This window comes from Nomascus leucogenys, chromosome 5, assembly GCF_006542625.1.
Source record: "Nomascus leucogenys isolate Asia chromosome 5, Asia_NLE_v1, whole genome shotgun sequence".
Classification (NCBI taxonomy): domain Eukaryota; kingdom Metazoa; phylum Chordata; class Mammalia; order Primates; family Hylobatidae; genus Nomascus; species Nomascus leucogenys.
In genome coordinates, this window is record NC_044385.1 from 55175450 (window position 1) to 55184985 (window position 9536).

At 54.5% G+C, this 9536-nt stretch overlaps 1 protein-coding gene across 2 annotated transcripts in view; it reads right to left on the reverse strand.

Moving 5' to 3' along the window:
• Window positions 1-9161, reverse strand: part of CDK18 (cyclin dependent kinase 18) — a 28244-nt gene extending 19083 nt beyond the window's left edge. For both annotated transcript variants that reach the window (XM_030813122.1, XM_030813121.1), the window contains exon 1: window positions 8829-9161. The gene's annotated coding sequence lies outside the window, so the exon portion shown is untranslated. The remainder of the gene's footprint in view (window positions 1-8828) is intronic.
• Between the last annotated feature and the right edge of the window lie 375 nt (window positions 9162-9536).

Consider the following 9536-nt stretch of genomic DNA (forward strand, 5'->3'; position numbering starts at 1 on the left):
CTCTTCCTGGCTGTATCACTCAGGGAAGATTCTCAGAGCCTTTCAGGGCAGGTGCACTACTCAGGCTCAGATGTTGGCCTTGACCCCTACAGATGACCCTTTCTGACCCCACAGGACCTCCCATCTAGCCCCTCTGTGTGGCTCCACTTCAGTCCTACTGATGTCCACCCTGCTGCTGTCTGGCTTCCTGAGGCTCAAGGAATAGAGGTGCATATTGCATCTTCTGGTATTTTCCTTTTGACCCTTTTTGGGGGCCCAGCTAAAGCTGGTCTGCACTCTCTGAGGAGGCTCAGGATGTCCAAGTGATAAGATGGGACAAGGAGCCCTTCTGTCAGTTCTGGTCCTGGGCGTACAGAACATCCCAGATCAGAGACCAGAACAAGGGGCAAGGGCCAGGATAGCCTGGCCTCGGCCTCCCACATCCTCCTGCCTCCAGAGAAAGCCCGCCTTACTCTCCCAGCCAGAGGAGCCCTCTCTGCTCCTTTTATCAGCCCTCTTTAAAGACCCTCAAGGAAAGTCCTTCCCCAACTGTCCTGTGTTTTTCAGATCCCAAAGTCTGGAACCTTTCCTTAGGTCTTCCTTAAATCCCAGAGGAAACAGCTTGTTTCCTCTCCATTTGCTCTGGCACAGAAACTGGCGCCTACCGTCTTTTATACAATAAATTGGAGAAGAAGTGAAGAGTGTCAAGTTCACCCACACAGTGGCCCTCTCTCAGCCAGATATCCCGTGTCCAGCTCTCCTGCTGGCCTGTCATGGGACCTTCAGTCCTGTCTCTGGGTTTCTCTCCATGCCCAACTTTGGCAACAGAACTGCAGGGGCCTTTGAGCCTGGCATCCCTGGGGACCTCTCAGTCTCATGAGGAGGGAGGGAATGGGGAGGATTTCCCAGCATCTCTAAACCATATTCCTATTTATACTCCACCCCCACCAGCCGGCCCACGCCGCCCAGTGCCCACATTCTGACAAGAACCCCTGGCTGGTCGTCTCCAACTTTCCTCATTCCAATCTGAGAGACTAGCTTAAAAAAAGCAGCTTCATGTCACCGCCAAAAACTCCACTGGGCTCCTCTGACCAGCTCCCAGCTTCTGGTCACTTCGATTGCCCCGCCTCTCCCTCCTCACACTCCACATGGCCTCCCTCCCACCAGGCTGGGCCCAGGAGGCCCCTTGGCCTGCATGGCCTCCCCCAGGCCTCTGAACATCTCATAGTTGTTCAACTGTTCTCTAAATGTCTTTTATCGGTGTCACTCACTCACCAGGGTTCAGCCTCCTCAAAGTCACTCACTCATTTCACAAGCACCTGCTCAGCGCCAGGCACTGTCCTGGGCCCTGGGCCTCGGATCCCACTGCCTTGGCTGCCTGGTCTCCTCCTGCTTCTTCCTTCCTCCTGGGTCTGGTGGACTTACTTCCTCTACCTGTCCCTTGAATATCAACACTCCCACAATTCTCTCTTTGGCCCTTTGCTCTTCCTCTCTGGGCATGCTTCCTGGGTGACCTCATCCCCTCCCGAAGTGGAAACCACCACCCGCGTGCTGATGACTCCAGATCTGTAGCCTTGGCCCCACCAAGCCCCTCAGCTCCAGATGCTTGGGTGCAGCTGCCTTCTGGGCACCCCGCCTGGGTGTCCCCCAAGGGTTCAGTTTGAGGTGTGTGTGTGTTTTCTTTTGGAGACAGAGTCACCCAGGCTGGAGTGCTGTGGCGTGATCTTGGCTCACTGCAACTTCTGCCTCCCGGGTTCAAGCAATTCTCCTGCCTCAGCCTCCCAAGTAGCTGGGACTACAAGCGCACGGCACCACACCCAGCTAATTTTTTGTATTTTAGTAGAGACGGGGTTTCACCATGTTACCCAGGCTGGTCTCGAACTCCTGAGCTCAGGTAATCCATCCGCCTCGGCCTCCCAAAGTGCTAGGATTATAGGTGTGAGCCACCGCACCTGGCCGAGATGTGTTTTTAAGTGAAGAGGACAGATGTGTACAGTTTGTAAAAGCTGTATGTATGCAGGATATACACATGTGTCACAGGCATGCACATATAAACACAGCACACTGTCAGATAACCCAGTAGGCGATAAGTCAAAACACCAGCAGTAGTTATTCCTGGGTGGCAGAATTATGGGTGATTTTGATGTCTTCTTTTTGCTTATCTGCATCTTCTAATATTTCCATAATGAACATTTATTGCTTACATAAGAAGAAAAGAGCAACACTTCTTTTTAAATGAAAATAAAGTACTTTTAGATTGAGATCCTGGAGCAGTTTAGTGCAAGGCCTGGAGAGAACTATGATTATCTTGAGCAGGGGTCAGCAAACCTTTTCTGTAAGAGGCCAGACAGCCACTATTTTAGGCTTTGCGGGCCATCGTCTCTGTTGCAACTCTGCAACTCTGCCTTTGTAGCACAAAAGCACCCACAAGCAAGATGTAAATGAATGAGTTTGGCCTCGCACCAGTAAAACTTTACTATGAACACTAACATTTGAATTTTATAAAATTTTTAAGGGTCACAAAACTTTTCTTCTTTTGACTTTTTACCGACCACTTAAAAATGTAAAAATCATTCTTAGCTCACAGGCCATAGAAAAACAGGCAGGACTTGGCCAAGTGCCATGGTTTGCCAACCCCTAGCCTTGAGCATCCAGTGCCTATGTACTGTTTGAATCCAGCATCAATTTCTTTGCGAGGTACTTGTTCTCCTCCTAATTGACAGGGCTGAGGCATTCCAGGATTTCCTTGCCCATCTCAGCATGGCAGGGACCAGGTACCCAGACGTCAGCTACAGTTTGGAGGAACAGGAGGCTGAGCCCCTCTTGGGACCCCAGCACACAGCTCGCCTTGTTAGCAGGACTGGCAAAAGTCGGAGCCTCAGACCAGCAGCCTTGGAGGGGGCTTTGGAAATCCTCTGGTCTGCACCCTCATGTTTCAGGCAAAGAAGGCAAGACTCAGAAAGGTGAGCCATCTGCCCGAGGCCACTGAGGGTGACAGGGCAGAGCTGGGACCACACCGTGAGCTTCTGACTTTGTGCAGGGTTGGAAGGGACTGCATGGGTCTGCGTAGAGATGGCACTGCCTTTATTGGTCACCACAGCCAAGAAAGTCGCAGCCTCCCCAAGGGCCACCTTCCTTGGGGAAGGAGCCATGCCAGGTTTGGCACCCACACAGAACATGGCACCCAGCCCAGCCACAGCAGGGGGATGCTGCCAGCTGGGTTCCATGGCAGGATCAGGGAGGGGCTCTGTGACCCCTTTCCTGGGCTCATCCCATGCTGCAGGCGGAGTTGGGAGCCAGTGCTGCTTTGTCAAGAGTGATGCCCTCTAGCATAACACCTACCGCCCACCTGCTTCCAGGCAGTGGGTCCTGCCAGGATGTGGGAAGGACAGCCCTGTCCCCTCCTGGGCTGGTCACCCCGCACACCGGGGTGCTGGGTGGCTGGGGCCAGAGAAGAGAAGAAGGTCTGGTTCCTGAGGAGACTCCCCAGGCAGAAAAGGGCAGGCTTCTTTAGGGAAGCAAGGTGTGAGGGCAATAATCATTCTGGAGCTCTGAATTTCCCTCGATAATGATAAGATGGGGAATGGTGTTCAGAGTGAGGGAGGGTAGAATTTTTTTTTTCTTTTTTTTTGGAGGGGGGACAAAGTCTCGCTCTGTCACCCAGACTGGAGTGCAGTGGTGCAATCTTGGCTCACTGCAACCTCTGCCTCCCTGGTTCAAGTGATTCTTGTGCTTCAGCCTCTGGAGTAGCTGGGATTACAGGCGCCTGCCACCATGTCTGGCTAATTTTTGCATTTTCAGTAGAGACGGGGTTTCACCATGTTGGCCAGGCTGGTCTTGAACTCCTGACCTCAGGTGATCCACCTACCTCAGCCTCCCAAAGTTCTAGGATTACAGGTGTGACCCTCCGTGCCTGGCCAGAAACATTTTAAGAATAGAGTTCTCTTCCCAATTTGGGGGCTGAGCCCTGATGTTTGCAGGGACCCTGATTTCAGAAAAAAATATCAAGTGGGGCCAAAGGCACTACCAAATGTAGCCCATTAACTCTGCCATTGCCCCTTGATAATGACATCAGGTAAAGCAGAGAGCTACTGGGTGGACATTATCTCACTGGAGTCCTCGCTATCACATGAGATAATAGTATTATCCTCCCATTTTACAAATGAGGAAACTGAAACCTGGGTGAGCAAATTACTTAACCTAAGGCAAACAGTTACTGAGTGGAGGAGGCAGAATATGAACCGACCCCAAAGTCCATAAACTGCCTCCACCCATGGTGGACAGGAGACATACACTCAACATATAAATAATGATGAGTGCACCAGCCAGCCATTATTGGGTCATCTTGTCTATCCCGACTCCACCATTTCTAGGGAAGACTTTTATTTAATGGTGGGGGTAGGGAGGCTCAGAAGGTGGGATCATTATCAAGAGTTCCAGGAAAGAGGATCTCATCATAGTCCTTTCAAAAGTTCTGGCCCATGTCTGCCAGAGCAATGTGTCTAGTCTCTTCAAGGTTACTCATGCTGTCAGGGAGCTTTGCTTCAAGACCTGTTTTTTGTTTTGTTTTTTGTTTTGTTTTGTTTTGTTTTTCGCCCAGGCTGGAGTGCAGTGGTGCCATCTCGGCTCACTGCAACCTCCACCTCCTGGGTTCAAGCGATCCTCCTGCCTCAGCCTCCTGAGTAGCTGGGATTACAGGCACACACCACCATGCCCAGCTAATTTTTGTATTTTTAGGAGAAACAGGGTTTCATCATGTTGGCCAGGCTGGTCTCGAACTCCTGGCCTCAAGTGATCCGCCCGCCTTGGCCTCCCAAAGTGCTGGGATTACAGGCATGAGCCACCACACCCGGCCTAAGACCCTTTTCAATTTTTTTTTTTTTTTGACAAGTTCTCGTTCTGTTGCCCAGGCTGGAGTGCAGTGATGCAATCATGGATCACTGCAGCCTCAAACTCCTAGGCTCAAGCGATCCTCCCCTCTCAGCCTCCTGAGTAGCTGGGACTACAGGCACGTGCCACCACACCTGGCTAATTTTTGTATTTTTTTTTTTTAGAGATGGGGTCTTGCCACATTGCCCAGTCTGGTTTCGACCTCCTGGGCTCAAGCAATCCACCCACCTCCCTTTTCAGTTTAAAACCAAACCTCACACTTGCCTCACTACCCCTCCTCCTCTGCAGATGTAGCTGTGGAGATTCTAGGAGCAGATGGGCTCTCTTTCAGACAGGAGGTCTGGCGGAGATGCGCCCACGGCTTTTCCTCTTCCAGACTTGCTGCTGAACCACTGACCAGCTCCAGCCAGGCCCAGCTACCAGCTCTGTAGTGATCCCGGGTCCCAGACCCTTGGGCTGAGCTGTTGTGAGCCCAGCCTGTGTGTGCATGTGCATGCACGTGTGTGTGTGTAAGCAGCTGTGGGAGCCAGGACAAGATTAACCTTGGTCTGCTCCCACTCCCTGGATGTGGGAAAGTGCCCACTCAGCAGGGAATGCCTGGAGGGCAAAGGTGAAAAGTCCAGGGAAGGGGACGTAAGGGGTTATGGTGGGACACAGGGCCGAGGAAGAGGAATGTGACTTATTGCCAAAGGTGGGCTAATCAGGTGGGCCTGGAACCAGGCCAGCCACTCTGAACAACAGAGCAGAACAGGGACCGCAATTAACTAAGTACCAGGGGAGGGTCCTCCTGCCTCAGGGAAAGAAGGTGCTGCCAGAGGCCCCTCAGAACAGGAGGCTGCTGCCTCTCCAGCTCCCAGTGCCCGCCTCATTCATACCTGCTAGAAGGTAGGGCCCCCACAGCACAGATTCCTGGCCCCTCCTGGAAGATTTCCATCCAACCCATTCCCCTACTACCACCACCATTCTCTTACATAGACAGAGCCCTCCTCCCTAACCTGGAAGAGCAGTAAAGATTCTGTCTAACTAAGGGCTTGGCCTGATGGGGCTAGGAAAATCTACCTTGGTCTGTAGACCAGCCCTGGTGCAATCACCAGAAAATTCCCTTTTCAAACAAGCACCACCAACCACTATAGCTACCAGTGATTTAGTCTCTGCTACATGCCAGGCACTGTGCATTATTTCTTTTTTTTTTTTCTTTTTTGAGACGGAGTCTCGCTCTGTCACCCAGGCTGGAGTGCAGTGGCGCAATCTCGGCTCACTACAACCTCCGCCTCCTAGGTTCACGCCATTCTCCTGCCTCAGCCTCCTGAGTAGCTACAGGCACCCGCCACCATGCCCGGCTAATTTTGTGCATTTTTTTTTTTTCAGTAGAGACGGGGTTTCACCATGTTAGCCAGGATGGTCTCGATCTCCTGACCTCGTGATCCGTCCACCTCGGCCTCCCAAAGTGCTAGGATTACAGGCGTGAGCCACCGCACCCGGCCTAAATCTTATAACAGCCCTCTATTATGATCCTCATTTTACAGATGAGGGAACGGATGCTGGGAGAAGTTCATGAGTGTGCTAGTGAGGAGAAGGTCGCATGGCTAATATATGCTGGAGCTGGATTCCACCAAGGCCATAAGTTTGCCCTCCCCTTTAGGTCTCAAGCTCAGTTAGAGAGGAACAGAAGGAATCAGAGGACAGGTAGATGGAGATGCTGGACAAAAGTCCCAACAGGGTGATCCCAGAAAGTAGAGGCTTGGTTAGAGTAGGAACCAGGAGAGTCAAGCCGGGCTCTGCCCCACAGTGTAGGACGCATTCCCTTGAGTGCAGGACGGCCCAAGTAGGCAGAGGACAGAGTTCGGGTCTGTAGAGGAAGCAAATGCACCCTGAAAGGCAGCTCCATGTCCTCTAGACCTGAGCAGGGGTTTGCAGGGCTGGGAGCCTGATCCCACGAGATCTCAGACCAAGAACCTATTTGCTCCTCAGATCTGGTGCCCTCTCTCCTGTGCCCCATGGAGAAGCCTGGCTCTGCCTAGTGCAGGACAGACAGATGGGAGCCTCAATACTTGGAGCACCACCCCCATTCTTCCTTCTCCTGAGGACTGATGCAGACCGGAGAACTCCAGAGTGGGCCGGAACCTCCCCAAAATGGGGCAGGGGTTGACAGCAGGGGCTTGGGGTCAGACGGAAGTGGGCTGGATCCCACCTCTGTGTGACCTTGGAAAAGTTGGTCTCTCAGAGACTCAGTTTCTTCACCTGTAAAATGGGGATGATAACAATACCTACTTCATAAAGTTGTGACACACTGCTTGGCACACAGTAGATATTCAACAAATGGTGGCCACTAAGGCCTGTCTACTCTGCCTCTGGCACCCCCGATAAGTTTGGGAAGAACTTCTTCTGGCACGCGTGGAGAGCTTCTTCCACTCTCCTGGCAGGGTATGGGGAGAGTCCTGGGGACCCAGTGGGGGAGAGTCCTAGGAACCTAATGGTCAGGTACACCCCAGATTAAGGGTGGGGGAGGTCAGCCCCACAGCCTCCTCAGCTGCACAAGAGGTGGCTGGGAAAGGGTAACCCGAGATAGTAGCTTGGCTGTGGCAAGGTGACCCTCTCTCTGGAACGCCTTCAGGATGCAAACCCAGACCTGGAGCCAGTGTCGCCCTGTACTCCACCGACCCTCAGCACCCTCAGCACCGTTTTCCCAGGCTCCTCCCAAGGCCAGGCTAAAGGCAAGGGATCTCTGAGGACGTGCCAGTCCACCAGGCGCTCCAGGCGTCCTCTCAGGCCAGTGTCCAGGAATGTGCTGCATGCCCATGCCCGGGTGGGGAATGCCACGCGAACATGCCGAAGCTCACCGGGTGCTGACACAGGAGGGGCAAGCCGGTGGTGTTAGTGAGTCACAGGGCCCAGGCCACAGCTGGGGAACTGCCGAGGGCTGGGCTAGGGGTGGGGAGGAAGGGGAGACAGTAGCAGATAGCGCAGAAGAGGTTCCAGGGCCTCTCACTCCCACAGTGTCAATCCTCCCACCCCGACTGCCAGGAGGTGCCCAGAGAGAATGAAGAGAAGCAGGGCTGGTGCCTAGGAGGGTGCTGACCCTGCAGCACAGAAAACCCCTCACTGTCTCTGCAGCCCAACTCCCACCCAGCACAAGGTCTGCAGACACCTTCAGGGAATCCCCGCCCCCCACAGGGCGAAAACAGAGGCCTCCAGCCCAGACCCGATTTTGGATTTCAGATTCCTGATGGTGTCCCTCAACTACAGCAGAATCCTCAAGGCACATCTCCTTAGCCCAACAGGTCACCGCCCACTCCCCCCCCCCCCATCCACCCAGCCTCCTTTCCCTCTGCTGCATTAACCCTCTGTCGCCTGCTGATGAGGGGTGGAGGGGGGCACTGCCCCTTTAGTCTTCCGGGGTGGAAAGAGAGAAGAGGCAGCATTCCCCAGACCCCTGCCTCCCCCGGAACTGGGACCTGCAGGGCTTCACGTGTCCTTCCACGTTCTTCCCAGGGCTCCGGCCTCCCACCCCCTGCCTGCCGCTCTGGAAAGTTCACCAGAGCCCAAGAAGCCCTTCAAGGCAGCGATGTGGCCCCACACTCTCGGGTCCTTTGGTCCCTGCAGACTCCTGACCCTTGCCCTTCCCAGAATGAAGGGAGCTTAGAAAGCGCCTGGTTCGGGACTGGGTGGAAAACTTTGCTTTGTAGGGTTCAGACGGGAGCTCAGGGGCCAAAGTGATCCCAGATGGAGACTCCCTGAGGGGGCGCGGGGTCTGAGATTGCAAAATAGCCCTCCCTCTCAAGCACCTGGAACTTAGGAGTGGCCTTTCGAGGGCACCCCCCAACCCTCAACACACAACACAGTATCACACAGATCACGCCTCGTGATCTCTGCTCTCCCCTCGCCGCTCCGGTATTTCCCTCCAACCTCTCGCCCCAGGGCAAAAGCAAAACTGCGCCTTTAAGAGCCGTTCCGCTTACCTTTGCTCCGTATACCCGGCGCCGCGGTGCCCCCTCCTCCGACCTCCCCCTTGCTCCCCGGCGCGCCGCCCGCGGGACTCACAGCGCGTGTCCTGGGGGCCGCGGCGCGCCCGCTCCCTCCCGGGCACGGGGCAGCTTCCCCTGCTCCGGAAAGGTGAGCAGTTCCCCAGAGAAGCCGCAACCTGAGCTGGCCGAGGAGGAGGTAGAAGGGGAGGGGAAGGGAGGGAGTGGAGGAAGGTGGGGAAGAAGAGGGAGGAGGAGGAGGAGGAGGAGGAGGAGGAGGAGGAGGAGGAAGGAAAATGCCCGGCCCCCGCCAGAGTTTTTCACATGTACAAGTTGACTCCGCCCCCGGCCCTCCCGCCCTGCCCACAGCTGCTACCAATCCCCAGGGCTCCCTCTGCCCGGGTGCCCACCCCTTTCTCCCACTCTGGGAACCAGGGTCCAAGTGCCTCTTCCTGTTTCGTTTCTAAAGCCGGCTCTGAGAGCCTTGGCTAGGGGATGAGGCATTTTGGACTGGATCACCCCAGGACACCAAGGCGCCAGGGGTACACTGAGAGTGCCTGCCTATCTCTAAAAGTAGTGCTCCTACCTCTCCTAGGTACCTCCCTGTACCTGGCGCCCTAGGAACGAATGTGCATGGACAGATTTTGGTGGTCATTTTCTTGACAATAGTAGCGCTCGGGCTCCCCTTCTACCCTATCCAGTGAG